Source organism: Archocentrus centrarchus, chromosome 24 (assembly GCF_007364275.1).
Source record: "Archocentrus centrarchus isolate MPI-CPG fArcCen1 chromosome 24, fArcCen1, whole genome shotgun sequence".
Classification (NCBI taxonomy): domain Eukaryota; kingdom Metazoa; phylum Chordata; class Actinopteri; order Cichliformes; family Cichlidae; genus Archocentrus; species Archocentrus centrarchus.
In genome coordinates, this window is record NC_044369.1 from 34,724,712 (window position 1) to 34,741,998 (window position 17,287).

A 17,287-nucleotide genomic window follows, 5' to 3' on the forward strand; every position below is an offset into this window, starting at 1 on the left:
GTGAATGTACCATCTATGAACAAGAATCATGTTACTGAGGAAGCTCCTACCAGCATCACATGCACGCTACAGATCAGATCCAGCCTGTAGCTCACTTACAGCAAACAATACAAAACTTTCACTTTACTACAGATCATCAAACATATTTTAATATTAGACAAAGAAAATCTGCAGGAGTAGTAATAGACCTGCGGCATTGGTGATTTATGACCGACAGGTGGGTGACAGGTGGGGGTCAAAGGTCATGCGCGTACATGAGCGTCCTTGTGCGCGTGCGTGTGATCGAATGATTTATGATCGGCAGCTGTATGTGTATCAGTGGAGGAGGAGAGTCAGGACAAGGGCAAACCCATCCACACTGTTTGTGGTTATGCTTAAACTCTTTCTTTAACAGGTGATTGAGCATCAAAGACTGTAATTCTCCACAGGCAATTAAACCATCTGTTTTTAACTATAAGACAATGCACACTTTAGCTGACTGGCATAAAAACAGACCATCACCTGTTGAAACCCTGCTGGATTGGTGTTTTCCCACACTCTCTCTCCCACTCTCACTGATTACAAGATGACTTCATCAAAAGGACAAACCCATCCACACTGTTTGTGAAGATGATTAAATAAACTCTTCCTTTAACATTTTTTAACCACCACCTGTTCGCTCTGGAAAAGTACTGCGTCCTGCCCTGTGTATGTTATCATTATATCCTGATTGTTAAATCAAATTAAAAAATAACCACATAACTTTTTTTTTTTAAGAAACTAACGAGCTCGGAAAAACGTGAAAGCAGCAACCCCCCCAGCTGTAAACAAGACGGTCGCTGTCGCTGGTTGTGACGTTGTAAAAAGGCGCCACATTGCCTGATGGGAAACGTAGTGATACCCGTATTTTTTTTAATTTATTTTTGCGCTGCATCGACTTTAAGTAAAAAAAAAAAACAGATTGTACAATTGCATGTGTGGAGAATTACACCCTGTTAAAGAAAGAGTTTATGCCAGTCAGCTAAAGTGTGCATTGTCTTATAGTTAAAAACAGATGGTACAATTGCCTGTGGAGAATTACAGTCTTTGATGCTCATATCACCTGTTAAAGAAAGAGTTTATTTAATCATCTTCACAAACAGTGTGGATGGGTTTGCCCTTGTCCTGACTCTCCTCCACTGATACACATACAGCTGCCGATCATAAATCATTCAATCACGCACGATCACACGCACGAGGACACTCATGTACGCGCATGACCTTTGACCCCCACCTGTCACCCACCTGTCGGTCATAAATCACCAATGCCGCAGGTCTATTACTACTTGCAGGTTTCAAACGATGACGCAAACCTTTGTGTTCTTTTATGAAATGCTCTCAGTTTCTGCAGATGTAACAGGATTCAAAGCTTCCACAAAGTTCAGCTTCTGTCTCGTCACTCCACAGAATATTTTCCTATAAGTCTCAGGGATCGTCCAGATGTTTGTTGGTAGATGTGTTCTTGTTGTCGGTGGTTTTCTCCTTGGATCTCTCCCATGGAGGCCATTTTTTCCCAGTCTCTTTCTGATTGTTGAATCATGAACTCTGCAGTTCTTCAGATGTTCTTCTGGGTTCCTCTTGACCTCCTGGATGAGTCGTCGATGCACCCTTGGAGTAATTTTGGTAGGCCGGCCGCTCCTTGGAAGGTTCCCTGCAGTTCCAGGAGTGGCTTGCTGGAGCTTAACAGGCAGGTTTGGAAAGCTTTTATATTTTTAAATCATCCTTCTTACGGCCCTAGCTGGGCCTGCTCTGGCTTCCTGACCCACTGGGTTTTTTGATATGTTATTATATTAACCCTTTTCAATTTTAACTAAATTATCCTTTATTGTCTTGGGAATGTGGCAGTGATCTGAGATGAAACTATGTGTAGCAGTTCTGAATTGGTCGCCAATGAGATGTGGACAGTGGCTCTGGTCACCACAGCTTTTATTTTGATCCCTTTAAAATGGGAAACAAGGGGCGTTAGCTTAGTGGACCCAGCCGGGCTACAACTCTGTAAAGAGTGGATGAAAGAAACACTGTCAATATTGATGATATAAAAGCTAATATTTCACAGGCTGAAAATAGACACAAGCCTATTAACAGTATCTTTCATCATGCCTAATGCATTAACTTCATATTTTCAATGTTTATTCCTGATTAACACACTGCTAGCTTAATTTAGCAGCAGGCAGTGGAGGAACACATCTTACATCACAAGCTGCTCGTCTAGTAGTGGTGGGCATATCGATCCAAATATCAATAATATTGATACCAAAGTTAGTATTGATATTAATCAGTATCAATGTAATGAGATCAATACTTTAGCTTCAGTGTCTCTCCTGAATGCAGTGCTGTGGGTTCATCAAAGATGCGAGCTGACTGTTTAAGTGCCACTCCTGTCACAGTACAGAGCAGGCACAATCTGCTCCACACCTCCCCACAGTGTTTTGACGTCATACTGTCACGTGACACGTAACATATTTTACTTGGGAAAAAAAGGAATTTGCTTTAAATGTTTTATAACGTTGTGGAGTGATAATTTTTTAACAGCTTGTTTATTTAAGAAAAAATCCAGAAAATTAGTGAATGAAGGGATATTTTTTATTACATTTTTTCAATTTTACTTTCTGAAGTCTCTCCCTGAAAAAAATTTTAATTTGGTCTTGAGTGATCATTTTGTACACTTTATTCAAGAAAAGAAAATCAAAGAAAATCAAGAGATCACAATGTATGTGGGAAAATTATTTTACTACTGTTCTATTGTTTCAGAACAATGAAGTATTTTGCCCAGTTCTGTCCTCGGTTTTAACTAATTAATGATCCAATAGGAAAAAATAATCACAAAACACTTAAACATTAAGAAAACTTCATAATTATTAAAAAGTATTGGTATCAGTATAGGCAATACTGGCCCTGTATTTATTTGGTATCGGATCGATACCAAATCTTGCAGTATCGCACACCACTATCGTCTAGTCTGAGTGGAAACACAGCAGCTGTGACACATGTAGCTGGGGTGTGGGGCAATAAGGAGCCATTGTAATGTTGATGGCTTGATTCAAAGCAATATATTTACTCAAAAAACATATATACATAAATTAGCTTTAACTGTGGAGTTTTGGGAATGTTCATCTCAATTAACTTGCAGCATATGCACAAATTAAAGTGGTTGAACCAGAAGAGCAATCCACTGAGAATTTCATGTCAACCATCAATTTTTTATGAATGTTTGATCGACATATTCAATTTGTTCAGTAGAATCTGAACTGTCATTTACATTCAAAGTCATTTAGTAATAAATTATGCTTGATTAGTTTTTCTTCCATTCCATATTAGAAGACTGATGTTCTAAAGCAGAGGTCAAGTTTTCAGACAGCTCCGTGTTAACATGATGTCCTTAATGAACTAAGTAGCCAGCCATCAAAGTTATTGTGGACGTTCCAAAATCAGTGTTCTAAACCTGATGGCAAATGTCAGCCTGGTGTTTTTGATTGGCCACACCCACTCATGGTCCCCTTTGGACCTTGGCTGTGGCCGTGTAGTTCTACTTTGGCCCATAACCAGTGTTTACAGTGTTTACTGTCATGGTGGGGGGCTGTGTTTTAAAGGAAAGGACCCAAATGCAGGACGCAATGCGGACTTAAACTAAAACTGATTTATTGTCAGGTACTCGAATAATACAAAAACACAAAAAACTCAACTCAAACTCAACTCTCAACCAGTGTTGCCAGATCTTGTGACAGAAACAAGCAACCAGCTCTATGAAAACAAGCCCAAAAGAAGCCCAACTGGCAACCCACAACACTGTGTAAACCTGAGTCTGCTTTTAAACAGTATAGCTCTATAGTAGCATAGCTCACTTCTTTGTTTTGTCTCATTGTGTTTTGGAGCAGTCAAACCCATGGTTCTTAGCCTCATAGAAGAGAAGGATGCACAGTTTTTGTGTGTGTGTGCTTCTCTGTATCAGCATGTTGAACTAAATCAGCATGGTGAGCACATATTTCACACTTGCAAAATCTGGGGAATGTCTTTGGTACGTCTCCCATTAGGACCGCAGCTACTTTCAGAGGTGTATGTGGACACAATTTCTTTTTTTGGGGGGGGTGGGCGACAGGAGGAGGGGAGGTGAAGGAGCACAGGGGTGCCTAATCAGTGCCGTTCCTCTGTTACTGATCATTTTATATGCACAGCTGTTAAATACAGAAAATACCGACTACAGAAATAATTTCGTCGCATCGTTTTGGCACCCCCCTCTTGTATGGCGCCCCTATGCATTGCATATAGTGCATACCCACTTTTAGCGCCACTGTCTCCCATCTGCCACTCTTTATTATATTTTTTTTCAATATTTTCCCGCTTACTGGAGCTCAATCTTGCGCTGCCTCCTCACTCTGGGCTGTTTTGAGTGTTTGTTTGGGTGTACACCAGGTCAGGAGTGATAAACAGGAAACGGGGGCTTGGAAGGGACAAACTACCTACCACTCTCTTTTGCTTTATTATAGAGCGCTGAGAGATAATCAATGAGTTTCACTCGAAAAGAAAGTCAAGCCCAAATAAGCAACTCCACGTTCAAAAATAAGCCCAAAAAACCGCAACCTGCGACTCGCGAGATTTGCAAGCGACTTTAGAAAAAAACAAGCCCAAAGTCGCTTATAATAAGCGGACTTGGCAACACTGCTCTCAACCTAGGCAAAAACAAACCAGAAGCCTGGGAGAAAAGAGAAAAACAAAACTCTAAACTAGAAAACACACAGCAAAGAGGGGAAACACTGGGGGTAACAATGACGACAACGCAACCAAGAACAGAGAAAAACTGAGGGCTTAAATACACACAAGGAAATCAGGGAGAGTGGAAACAACAGGGAACAACAGGTGAAACAAATGAACCTTCCACAGGTGTATAAACCAGCACCTAGGCATGCAGACTGCTTCTACCAACATCAGTGAAAGAATGGGGCGCTGTCAGGAGCTCAGTGAACTCCAGCGTGGTACCGTGATAGGATGATACCTGTGCAACAAGTCCAGCCACTGCTAAATATTCCACAGTCAGCTGTTAGTGGGATTATAACAAAGTGGAAGTGGTAAAGTGGGAATGACAGCAGCTCAGCCATGAAGTGGTAGGCCACGTAAAATCACAGAGTGGGGTCAGAGGATCCTGAGGGTCAAAGTGCACAGAGGTCACCAACTTTCTGCAGAATCAATCACTACAGACCTCCAACCTTCATGTGGCCTTCAGATCAGCTCAAGAACAGTGAGAGCTTCATGGATGGGTTTCCATGGCAGCTGCATCCAAGCCTTACATCACCAAGCTCAATGCAAAGTGTTGATGCAGTGGTGTAAAGCACACCGCCATGATTGCTGCTGTCAGTATTGTCAATATAATGGTTGGCCTCCCCCAGAGGGCTCATTTTCTGCACAGACGTCGGCTTTGGCAGCAGCTTATAGCTTCCAGGATGGCTGAAATGTTTTACAGCAAAAAGTACTGAGTGTTGTCTATTTATCTGTCGGCTTACCAGAGGCTGATTTCTGGATTAGACGCTTGCGTTGGCCTACGGTCAGAGGCTCATAGCTGCCTAAGACGGTTAAAATATTGACATTCTTGTAGCGCAGACTAAGGTAGTTTCACAGAGATAAAATAAGGATTCAAAGTCACTGATTGTATGAATTAACTCTTGTGTTATGCGTTGGCAGGAAAAAATTGTTACAGAAGTGTTGTATGAATAAAATGGAGACTAAGAGATTGGCATGAAATTGTTATTAAAAGTTGCTACCACATGATGATTTACACTGTGTGTGTGTGTGGGGGGGCTGATTCTGCAGTAAATAGAGGATGAAATCCTCAAAGAAACCAGTAAAACAAAATTAAGGATGTTCAGAGGAGAAATATTAAGGTTGTAGTAAACATAAACAAAAGAAGGGGGAGACGTCCCTCACTCAGTTATTAGATAAATTGGTTAAATTCTTTGAAAACAAAAGGTCAGGAATCTGGGAAAACTCTAAAACAAAGTGGCAAACCTTGAGCTGCCGCTCTGCTACAAAGCAAAACACAGAGAACTAAAAAAACCTATTTATGAAAATATATGATAAAATAAAGGTACCTGATTCACACTTTTGTGCATTTACATTTATTTATTTGGCAGATTTGAGCATAAAGAGATGAGCGGAGATCATTTTCAATTTTGAATGTCTGAACAATTTGATATTAAAATAAACATTAAAGGAAAAATCCAAAAAGCTAATGATACAAAAATCAGTATGCCCTTTAGATAAATAAGTTAAATTATTGAGACATAAACAAAGTTTGTGTCTCAAAAGGAGGGATATAGACCACAGAAAATTAAAGATTTAACTAAGAAAGATTTCTCAGTTTCATTGTAACAGGAGCCTGAACATCACCGGGGCTGCAGGAGTGATGACCAGTGGGGAGCAGCATGGAGCGGTAGGGAGGGGTAACTCCCACAGGTGCCAAGGCTCGGCAAGCCACCAACCCAGGCCCAGCTGTCCACACACACACACACTCTCCCATGCACGCACGCGCACACACACACACACACACACACACACACCAGTCGTTCACTCATGCACACACACGCACATACACACGCACGCACATTCACATGCACCAGTGACACACTCATGCACACACACACACTCACACGCACATACACACATACACACGCATCAGTCGTTCACTCATGCACACACACATATACACGCACGCACATTCACATGCACCAGTCACACACTCATGCACACACACATGTAACATACATGGACACCTAGTGTGGGAGAGTGGGTACCAGCACTGAGCCAGCGGCAACCCAGGGAAGCAGCCAACCCAGCCCCGAACAACGAGCCAGTCCCCATCCCAGGCGGGGTGCATGAAACTGGGGTGTGAGAAGACCCACCCGCCCCCTCCTTCCACTCAGCGTGTAGGGGGTGATGTGAGTGTATGTGCTGAGAAGAATGTGTATGGCTGTGTGAAAACTACAGTGCTTTTAAAATTGGAGGGACAGATGTAATATGAGCACTGAATAACAGCGCCCATCCACACTGCCCCCCCCAAGGCCCTCAATGTCTAAGATGTAAATAAAATTGAGGTGCAGGCAGCAGTGAACAGACAAGTGGGGCCACCTTGGCAGTGCCACCCACTAACCACTGTGTGACGCACCTGCCCCCCAAGGCCCTATATGTACTATGATGTGTTGTGAACTGTACAATGCAATTAAAAAGGGAGGAGTGCGACATCACGCAGCACAGCAAGCAGAACCAAGGAGGTGGCCCCACTCACTGCAGCACGAGCCCCCCTCCCCCAAGAACCTACGTGTGCATAATGTGATGTTTAACTGAGTGGGAGGAGGGGAGGGGCCAGGATAAATATGACCGGGAGACAGAGGACTACCCCCCGGAGGAAGAGAGCCAGCTAGCTACTGGCTCACTAGGCACCCCAGTTCCCTACACCCCCCCACAGCCCAGGGAAGGCAGGTCCAGGGCCTGAAGTGACCGCACCCCCAGGACGCCACCGTACTCCAGGCCGGCACCCACTGCCCCCACTGCGAACAGGACACAACACACACCCCCATATGCATACAAAAGACAACAAATATCGCACGCACACACACACACACACACACACACCTGAGCGCCCCACCCGCCCATGGGGGAGGGCACCCAGAATCACAGAATGCCAGCCAGACACCCCGATGCGGCCAACCCACCCCACATGGCGCCGCGCCCAAGGGGGCACAGACCCCTCCAGCACAGGGAGGGGCCCAGCCGGGAAACGGGCAACCCCGGGCACCAGGGCCCCGGCCCCCGCACCCCGGCCCCCACAGAGGAAGCTGGCCACCCAGACGGGGCCAGCACCCACCACCACAGGACCCCCAGCCCCACACCCCACGACCATAAGAGCATCCATCCAAGTCCCTACCACCGACAACCAGGGCCCAGACACAGAAACCACAAAATGGTAGCCACCGTCTCCAGGCCAGAGCCATCAGACACCCGAGTCCCCCCGGCCCACCCCCTGCCACCTACCGGGTGTGCCGTGAAACTAGACCACAGCTGGTCACCCCCATCATGCAATGGAGCTGATCAGTGAGGACCAGAGTGATTCAAATTTTGCCAGTTGATTTTTAGAGGTGGCAGACATTCTTTCCAAACTAATGTGGTCTAAAAGTAGATTCTTATAGTGAGTAATGCATAAATCATTTTTTGATTTCCAATTCATGAGGATAGTTTTCTTAGCGATGCATAAGGTAGTAAGACCTATGTGTGATATATTTGTTTCCATGTTTAATTCACTTAAATCACCTAGAATGCACAGTTTTGGTGATGCTGGCATATCGCAATTAAAACATGTGGATAATTCCTCACATATCCTCTGCCAGAACCTCTGAACAGGTGTACAAGACCAAACTGCATGCATATAGTTTTCAGTATGGCTGCCTGAACAGTGGGCACATATATTTGTGTCTCTGAGGCCCATTTGGAACATCCTGTGTCCTGTATAATGTATTCTATGGAGAGTTTTGTATTGTATAAGTTGTAAATTTGGACTTTTAGTCATTTTGAAAGTGTTTAAACATATCTGTGTCCAGAAGTTTTCCTCTGGGTTAATGGAAAGATATCGCTCCCATTTTGTAGTTGGGAGGGAGATTGAATCATTAATTTTTAATAATAACTTATATATTTTTGATAATAATTTAGGGGTATAAAGATTTAGAAATTCTGTTACCAATAAAGGGGTTTCTAATTTTAAATTATTTAAATTAAACCTTGCCTGTATGATGGACCTCAACTGCTGGTATTCAAGAAATTTGCTATTGCTGATTTCATATTTTGAAATAAGTTCTTCAAATGAAATAAAGGTCCCATCTTGAATGACATGTTCTAAATTCTTTATTCCTTTCTCTTGCCATGTTGAGAAGTTCAGTACTGTTTTTTTCTGACATATATCTGGATTGTTCCAAATGGGTGTCAGTTCACATGGGATAAGTGAAGACTTTGTTATCTTTAAGAATTCCCACCAGGCTGTCAGAGAGGTGTTTATGTTAAGACTTTTAAAACCGCTATGATGTTTAATACTGACGCTAATGAAAGGTAAGTCAGAGATTTTCACTTTTCCACAGAGTGTTTGTTCTAGATCCAGCCATGGGCTGTCTAAAGGGCTTGATTTGATCCATCTTGAAATATACTGTAATCTATTGGCTAAGAAATAGTGATAAAAGTTTGGGAGTTCTAGACCACCACTGCATTTTAGCTTTTGTAAAGTTTTTAAACTTATTCTTGAGGTTTTATTTTTCCACAAAAATTTTGAAATGTTTGAGTCTAGAGATTTAAACCAGGCAACAGAAGGTTTATTAGGGATCAGTGAAAACAGATAATTGATTTTAGGCAAAATCATCATTTTTAATGTGGCAACTCTCCCCATGATAGATATAGGTAGAGAGTTCCAACGTGTGAGGTCATCCTCTATTGTTTTTAATAGAGGAATATGATTCAACCGTACCAGGTCTGACAGCTTGGAGGAAAAATTTATACCTAAATATCTAATGTTGCCTGACTGTAGTGGGGTAGTAGTGATATTCTGAAAGTTACAATTCAGAGGTAAAACTGTTGATTTCCTCCAATTAATAGAGTAGTCTGATACAGATGAGAACTTATCTATAAGTGTGATTGTCTTCAGAAGAGTCATTTGTGAGTTCACAAGCAAAAGTAATACATCATCAGCATAAAGGCTTATCTTATGGTCTGTGTTTTCTGTTTGAATTCCTTTAATATCTACATTTTGTCGGATTGTTGCTGCTAGTGGTTCAATGAAAATGACAAAGAGTCAAGGAGAAAGTGGCAGCCCTGTCTGGTGCCTCTCTGCAGACTGAAGCTTTGGGAAATAAGATCATTTGTTCTAACACGTGCATTTGGAGAGCTGTATAGTGTTCTGATCCAGTTTATGAAGGATGAACCAAATCCAAATTTGTGTAGAACTGCTAACAGAAATTTCCAATTTACCCTATCAAATGCCTTCTCTGCATCTAAAGAGACAACTGTGGTTTCTAATTTATTAATAGAACAGTAATCTATTATATTTATCAGTCTGCGTGTATTATTGGCAGAGTGCTGACCCTTGATAAAACCTGTTTGGTCTGGATGTATAATAGATGGAGTGATTTTTTCTAACCTTCTGGCAAGGACTTTGCAAATTATTTTAAGATCTACATTAATTTTTTTTTTTTTTTTTTTTTTTTTAGCCTGTCATGTCTGGCATCTTTCACAATCGGAATGATGATCCGAATGCACTGATGTACCAAACATATTTGCTTTGACAAGAACAGCTCTATATGTTTCCTATAGGCTCTTCTTGTTAATGTTTGCAATTTTATTTTTATTTATTTATCTTTTTATTTAGTTATTCATGCCAAGTCTGACAGGCAACAAGGAAGGGGCAAGAACAAGAGGTGGGGGGGGAGAAAGGGGGGGGGGGGGGGGAGAAAAGGAAGAAAGGAGATAGAAAAAAAAAAAAATAAAAAAAAAAAATAAAAAAAATAAAAGGGGTTGATATACTCACACACACACACACACACACACACACACACATCCATACACACACCCATATGCACCTACATATACACACACACACAAACACACACACACAAGTTTATTGTTTGTAGTAATGTGTGTGTATGCGCCTTTGTCATGCAATGTATTCGATAATGAGGGCGAGAAACTGCAACCATGCCCCCCGCGATCCAGAGGTAGATAGGGAAGGACCCAGGGGACCCAGGCCATCCACAGCACAGGAGCTCAGAAGACTTGGGGCCACACATCCCGATGGCAACCGCGTACACTCCCCAGAAGAGGAAGGAGGGAGGCTACAGACGGAACCCCCACAATCCAGGGGCTAGAGTCCAGAGAGCCAGAGGCGACGGGCATAAGATCTACATTAATGACGGGTTCGCGTCCCGGCCCGGCGCCGATTTGCCCGCGTGTCTTCCCCTGTATCTTTCCCCCATTTCCTGTCTCTCTCCACTGTCACAAAAAGCCGCTGTGGCCAAAAATGGAAAAAAAAATAAAAATAAAATAATGACAGAGATTGGCCTGTAGCTGGATGGGAGTGTGGGGTCTTTGCCTGGTTTAAGAAGTAGACTAATGTTAGCAGAGTTCATGTTTGGAGACACCGTGTGATTGCTCTGAATTTGAGCCACCATTCTAAGAGTTGATTTTTTACTCAATGAATAAAAGGACAAATGTTTAAAACTCCAGTAAATTAATTAATAAAGAGTGACTGAGGCAAACAGACAATTTAATAAATAAATAGATACATTAAACAATAGAAAGTGCCTGATTAATTTTTCAGTCTCAGTTCATCTTTTCTTGGAGGTTCGGCCACAGTACGTACAATTAAAACATCACCAGCGTCACCATGTTCTCTTATTAATCTGGACAAGATTGCTCTGATTGATTAAATTAAAACATCAGGAAGAAGATGTGCTTTATGACTCCACTGCTGATGAGAGGAATCTGAGTCATGAAAAACCAGCCTAGATAAGACCCAAAGACGAAGGCCGACAGCACCCAGACTCTGTTTATGTGTCGATAGTGGCAGGATGAAGATGTCATGGTTAGAGAGCAACAGGGAGGGAGAGACAGGGCACACAGGCCCGTCACTTCCTCAACTCTGAGTCCCACATGTACATCTGTGACAACTTCTGATTCTTTAATATATTAAATGTCTTACTTTTTTAATTAAAGTGTTTCAGGTGTCCTCCTTCACACATAAACGAACACGTTAACAGACTCTAGAGCAGTGGAGACGTGTTCTCTGGAGTTTGGGGATGGCCCCTTCCTGCTCCAACATGGCTGCACACCAGAGCACAAAGCAGCTCCATAAAGACATGGATGAGCCAGTTTGGTGTGGAAGAACTTGACTGGCCTGCACAGAGTCCTGACCTCAGCCTGACAGAACACCTTTGGGATGGATTAGAGTGGAGACTGTGAGCCAGGCCTTCTCTCCAACATCAGTGTCTGACCTCACAGATGTGCTTCTGGAAGAATGGTCAGAAATTCCCATAAACACTCCTAAACCTGTGGAAAGACTTCCCAGAAGAGTTGAAGCTGTTATGGTGATAGATTTGTGTTTCAACTCTTATAACCTCTGTGTACCTCTTGGGTATGTAATTGTATTTTTCTTGTACAAAGATTGAGTGTGTGTAAAATATAAACCATGTCAGAGGTCATGACACAGGTTATTATTATGCTGATGCTACATGATGGTAGCTCCCCACAGCTAACAGAACAAGACTGTATCCACGCGAGTACAAAGGAGCTCTTTTCTGCTGTCGTGTTGATCCAGAAAAGCTGCAGGTGGACAGTCTGAAAGAGTACTTACCTCCGAGTAAATTATTAAGACGACGAGTACCTGACAGCTGAGAGCAGACAGAGTCACCGCTGACAAAGAGTGGGGGCCTAGTGAGACCAACTTTCTGATTGTTCTATAATTTTAAGGACAAATAATTTAATTAGAATTTGGAAGTGTTCTGTGTTTGGTCAGAGGATCATTCAGAGAAAGGTTCTGGAAACACAGCTGATCTGGGATCAACACCATTTGGGCTGATTACAGGTTACTGATTACTGATTACATAAGTGACGACTTACTGAGGCTGAATTCACAAATAGACATTGGTTATCTTTGTCTATTGATATATTATCTTATATCTTTGTCTAGTGATATTTAAGATGGCGCCAGTGTCTGCGACCGGCCGTCTGTCTCTGCGAACTCTGGTTGTTTTCCTGCTGTTTTGGATGCTTCTAACACTCCTAAATATTCGCCAATCATGCGGGTGTTGGGAGCAGCTCAGTCATGACGGACAGGGGAATTTCAACCTCCCACCTCGCTTGGGTATACCGTCATGTCTCCATCGTTTTCCGGCTGCACGCCGAAGGCGCAGACGTCGTAGGAGACGCGGCGGCAAGCTAACAAAACTGAGAGCTGCTCTGGCACGTCCTTCTGCCGCCTTCTCTGGGGATGCTGGAACGGCATTTCATCGTTTCATTTCACGGCGCTTCCTGGATCCAATTGCCTCCTCTCTTATTCCTGTGGTCGGCTCGGTCGTGGTACAACCATCAGGTCTCTCCTTTCCTTACCTCAGTGGGCGTGGGGTGAACCTACATAATCTGCGGCCTCTTCCTCGAGCCCAACAAACGGCTATCGCTCCGGCTCCTGTCAGGATGGCCCTGGTGAATGCTAGATCGCTAGCTAACAAAACCTTTATTGTCAAGGATTTCTTTACGTCCCGCGGTCTGGATTTTCTGTGTATCACTGAGACTTGGTTGACTGTTGGTGAGTCGAGTGTTTTCTGCGAACTGTTGCCACCTGACTGCTCTTACTTTAACTCTCCGAGAATGTCAGGACGTGGCTGTTTATTAAGAACGATATAAGTGTAAACAAGTCCAGCTGTCAACATTTTATTCCAGCTTTGAAGTTAATTTATTTGAAGTCTGCTCGGCTCCTCCAGTGCTGTGCGCTGTTGTTTACAGACCACCTAAGTATAACAAGGATTTTATTAGTGACTTTGCTGATTTCCTGGCAGGAATAATGCCAAACTATGATCAGATTTTAATAGTTGGTGATTTTAATATTCATGTATGCTGTCCTTTGAAGCCGTTGGCCAATGATTTTCTACATCTTATTGATTCTTTTAATTTTGTGCAATCTGTGTCAAGTCCAACGCAGGAACGTGGGCACACTCTTGATCTTGTTTTAACTTATGGTTTTAGTGTTTTTAACTTAGAGGTTTGTGATGCTGTTTTCTCTGACCATATGCCCGTTGTCTTTGACATGCCTCTCTCCTGTCATATGGTGAAATCTGTTATTCCTACACGGCGCTGTTGCGCCTTTAATTCCTCTACTGCTGCTCAGTTCTCCTCAGTCTTTAACACTGTAATCAGCTCCCCTGAGTGCCTCGGCCTTAATTCAGATGTCGAGGTACTCACTTCTCGATTTAACTCGACTTGCCTGACTGTATTAGATACTGTAGCTCCGCTGAAAATGAGACCTTCCAAACCTCGATCTGAGCCTTGGATGAATGACCGAACACGCTCTGCCAGGCGCGAGTGCAGGAGAGCTGAGCGTAAGTGGAAGAAGGACAAGTTACAGGTGTCCTTCCAGTTACTTCGGGATAGTTGGCGGTTTTATCAGAAAACTGTGAAGGCTGTTAAATCTAAGTATTTTTCTGATATCATCACCTCTAATTGTCACAATCCTCGTGTTCTTTTTAAAGTTGTAAATTCTGTTCTGAGTGCACCTCAATCTGATTACCTGGAGAACTCCTTTGAACTGTGTAAGAACTTCATGAAGGTGTTTATCGATAAGGTTGCTAGCATTAGGGCACTCATTAGTTCTTCCTCCTATGACCTCTCTATCCCTGTCACTTGCCCGGCTGTTTTTGACCAGTTCGAGCCTGTCACTCCGTCGTCCCTGCGGGAAATCATTGGTTATATGAAGCCTGCTGGGTCTCCAAATGACCCCTTGACACCTCGCCTTTTCAAGGAGGTTTTTCCCACTTTGGCATTTTACGTGCTTAGTATTATTAATGGGAGCTTAGCAAAGGGTATAGTCCCTGCTTGTCTTAAGAAGGCAGTTGTGACCCCACTCATTAAAAAACCTGGCCTAGACTCCTCTCAACTTTCCAATTTCAGGCTGATTTCTAAACTCCCTTTTATTTCAAAAATTCTAGAGAAGATTGTCTACTGCCAGCTCAGTTCGTTTTTAGATAAGTATGACACCCTAGAAGACTTCCAGTCTGGTTTTAAATCCCGCCACAGTACTGAGTCGGCACTGTTGTGGGTTTTTAATGACATTCTCTTAGCCACAGATGCTGGTCATTGTGTTGCTTTGGTCCTGTTGGACCTAACAGCAGACTTCGATACAGTGGACCACCAGATCCTCCTGTCTCGACTGGAAAACTGGGTGGGCATTAAGGGTGTGGCTTTAGATTGGTTTCGATCCTATCTGTCAGAGAGAAGTTTTTGTGTTCGTTTTGGGGCTGCTGAATCTTGCGCAGCACCCCTTACATGTGGGGTGCCCCAAGGCTCTATTCTTGGTCCTCTCCTCTTCTCTCTCTACCTACTTCCGATGGGATCAATTCTCAGAAAGTATGACATCGCATTCCACCTTTATGCTGATGACTGCCAAATTTATGTGCCTCTCAAGCAGCAAAATGCATATTCTGCTAACCATCTCCTCGAGTGCATTGGAGAGATCAAGGCATGGCTGTCCACTAACTTTTTGCACCTAAATGATAAAAAGACAGAAGTGTTGCTGCTTGGGCCCAGTGATACTTCAAAAATGACTATTGACCTGGGTCCCTTAACTCAACATCTTACTAAGACAGCAACAAACTTAGGTGTGAAGCTGGACAGTGAACTCAAACTTGATGCCCAAATTAAGTCAGTAGTCAAGTCCAGCTTTTATCAGCTAAGACAGCTGGCCAAAGTTAAACCATTTCTTTCTCAGCATCATTTTGAGATTTTAATCCATGCTTTTATTACGACTCACTTAGACTACTGCAATGCACTTTATGTTGGGCTCAGTCAGACACTGCTTGCCCGCCTCCAGATGGTCCAAAATGCTGCTGCACGACTTTTAGTTGGGGTCAAAAAACGTGAGCACATTTCTCCGATCTTGGCCTCACTTCATTGGCTCCCAGTTCATTTTAGGATTGATTTTAAAATCCTTTTATTGGTTTTTAAATGTCTTCATGGCCTCGCCCCGTCATATCTGTCAGATCTGCTCCACCTGTACGTTCCTTTACGTTCACTCAGGTCAGCTGATCTGGCACTGCTGGCTGTTCCAAAGACAAAGAGGAAGTCCAGAGGTGACCGCGCTTTTTCAGTTGCTGCCCCAAAACTGTGGAACAATCTTCCTTTGCACATCAGGCAGGCTGACTCACTCTCTGCTTTTAAGTCCTCTCTTAAAACACATTTTTTCTTATTGGCTTTTAACTCAGTTTGAGATGTTGGTTTTCTTTGTTTATTTTCTTAGCTGTGGTTTTATTTATTTATTTATTAATCCTTTCCTTATCTTATGTCTGTGTTTTGTTTGTTTGTGCTTAGATTTGTACGGCACTTTGGCCAACTGCATTTGATTTTAAAGTGCTTTATAAATAAAGTTGATTGATTGATTGATTGATTGATCTTTGAGAATCTAGAGATTGGCTCTCTGAGATTTAAGTGAATACTGCCAGGAACTAAATGAGGAACTCAAATTCCAAAACAGGAAAGCCGGCAAAAATTAAGTATAAGCTAAAATAGTCAAAATGACCCATTTATGAAAAACAAACCTGGTGAGAAAATAAATTGTGTGGATAAATGAACATGAGTTTCTAAAGATGAGTATTTCAATATGAGTAGATGAATGCAGAAAATTAAAAGCAAAAACTGAAAAGAAAGAAAATGGAGATGAGGAGAAAGCAAATTAATTAAAAGGAAATAAGTTTTTCTTATGGCAGGACAGAGCAGGAATCAGGGAGAGAGTGATGACAGGCACGGATGAAAAATGATACTAATCAAATGTCTCAGTGTGCCAAAAGCAGGGAGACCCGGACCTGGATCAACATCATCCCCGAGCACAGTGACAGACCAACACCATCATCATCATTATCAGACCTCTATCCAGGGCCAGATTTGGTTAAATCCAAAGCTACAAGGGCCTTATGGACTTCATTAACAGTAAAAGGCACCAGGTTAAATTGCTCACCAGTGTAAACTGGGTGATAAGAACAGGGGGGTCACAGAGTTAGCTCTAACTGAGTCACATAAGAAGCCAGAAGAAATAAAATGCTTGTTGAAACAATTCAGCATTTCCATCCTGTCACAGACAGGAACAGAATCCATTAGAACGTAGGAAGACTGAAAGAGAATTTATGACTTTATGACTGACAAATAATATTCTGATTTGGCTCTCTTGATTAAAGATGTTTCTTAGTTGTCTGAAAACAGACCAATCACTGACAGAGCCAGTTTCTCTAGCCTTGGCCCAGATTACGCTCATGAATAATGTCTGCTAATCCCGGGGACTAGCATTTAGAGAGTCACAGATTTCAAATCTTCTGATACAGTCTGAAACATATATATATATATATATATAGAGAGAGAGAGAGAGAGAGAGTATTCCTGGTGTGTGGTACAGAGGGGTAGTCTCCGCAGCAGCTGCTTCATTACAGCTTTTATTTCAAAGACATTTTGTTGCAGACTTTGAGCAACAACAACAACAAACTGTGTGATGCTA